We start from the raw sequence: 1,993 nt of genomic DNA on the forward strand, positions 1-1,993 counted from the left end.
AAACTATTATATATAAATTATATATTTGAAAAAGTTATATGCATATACTTTATAAAAAAAGAAAAGAAAAGAATTCTAAACATTAGATAACAAGTCAAATTAAGAAATATAACTTTTTTTTTAATGAATCAGTCTTATTTTGAAATATTAATCTATAAGAAATATCTATTCTAAAAAAAACCAATCTTTAGTGTTTAATCGTAAATAAAATAAATCTCGTTACATTTCTTTGAATATAATTTTTTTTTAATGATATTAAGCACTCATTTTCCTTTGATTGCTTGTGGAGAACCAACGCATAATTTTTTATTGGACTTCTGTTATATCGCATGATGGAATCTTTTTAATAATAGCACCTGAAAAAAATAATAATTAAAAGTTACCAATATAAGCATATTACCAAAAATAAGGTTCAATAAAACACAAAATTTACATTCAATTACTGTGAGAATGTTTGTGTCTTGAAGTTTTAGTTTTACAGAGCCTGAGCCGGAATAATTGACAATCCTAGCCAGTGAGTTTGAGAATATTTTAGCAAGTAATTTTCCTACAGGTACTGTTTCTTCAGTCCTTCGAGTTGGCATCGGCATCATCAAAATCATATAATTAATCTGAAATATATTGTATACATAAGTGTTACTAATCGTATATACTTTATCGTTATATCTGATTGATTAATTATTAATTACTAGAAATAAAATTAGCAAAATTGGATAAAGAAAGTATATATACCGTAAAGAGAAAATTATTATCATTGAGAAACTATTTAAATTCATAGAAAGCCTGTTCATCCTTGAGAAGTAAGTCAGGCAAACCTTTAGGTGCTGGATCTTCAGGATCTAGTTTTTTATACACTGTTACAAGTGATGTGTTGACTTGATCTAATTTTCCCTTTATTTCCTCATTTTGTTCTATTACAACTTTCAACAGGACGTTACAATTTTCACATTTGTTGCCTATGGAAAATTGCAGATATTTTTAATTAATAATTTTATTTAAAAAATTACATTAAATACTAGTAAAAATCTAACCAATTTTTTTAGCGAAAATGCTTGAAGTGATATCTTGACAACTGAAATTTTTTCAATACTGCTAAGAGTGTTAGAAAAATTTTCATCGTTCTTTGAACCTAAAGAAAATAATTGAATAAGAAAAATCTAATTTTAGTAATCAATCACTGATAATTAAGATGTACTCACCATATTCAGATGTACTTATTGTTCCCATATAACTGCTACAAGCAATAGATTTTTTTTTACTTACAGAAAATTTTTACTTTTTACTTTACTTACAGAAAATAAATTAATAGGACTTAGATTAGTAGGTAGTGCTGCATCTTTTGTAGCAACATTATAAGCTGATGTCATGTCGTTATGTATGATATCGACTGATTTCAGGAGAGGATTTTTGATTGGAAGATTTCCTTCATTACTCTTTTTCAGACAATCCTTTTTTTTCTTGAGAAGTTCTTTAATATTAGTGTCATTATTCTTTTTCGGACAATCTTTTTTTTTTCTTTAAAAGTTTTTTAATTTCATTAATTTTTTTTTTTAACTATCCTTTCTTTTCTTGAACAGTTCTTTGACTTCATTAATTCCTTTGTATTTTTTCGGACTATTCTTTTTTTCTTTTAATTCTTTAACTTTATTAGTTTCTTCAATATTATTGTTCTCTTGCAAGCAATCCTTTTTTTTATTTAAGAGTTCTCTAATCGTTTCTTTAATTTCTTGTATATTTGATATATTACTATCTTCATCACTAGTAGGAGGAATAAGTCGGTTCTAACTCGGGAGCTCCGAGGGGGGGGTGAGGGGCGGGGGGAATTTCCGCGAGGGAATGTCACAGAAGGTAACCGCCGAGATGTTTATATAAACATGGGCTATGTACTGCGACCGCACTCACGAGCGTGGTGCAACTTCGTCGCTCGTCCGACCCGCGTAATTCCGCGAAAACGATAAAAGGAAATCTAATGCGCGATTAACCGTGACTCAGG

General features: G+C 28.7%; 1 pseudogene; it reads right to left on the reverse strand.

The window, feature by feature from the left end:
• Positions 1 to 263: 263 nt before the first annotated feature.
• LOC105451672 overlaps positions 264 to 1,993 on the reverse strand; it is a 13,650-nt pseudogene continuing 11,920 nt past the window's right edge.

Source organism: Wasmannia auropunctata, unplaced genomic scaffold (assembly GCF_000956235.1).
Source record: "Wasmannia auropunctata unplaced genomic scaffold, wasmannia.A_1.0 LD336048.1, whole genome shotgun sequence".
In the NCBI taxonomy this organism is placed as follows: domain Eukaryota; kingdom Metazoa; phylum Arthropoda; class Insecta; order Hymenoptera; family Formicidae; genus Wasmannia; species Wasmannia auropunctata.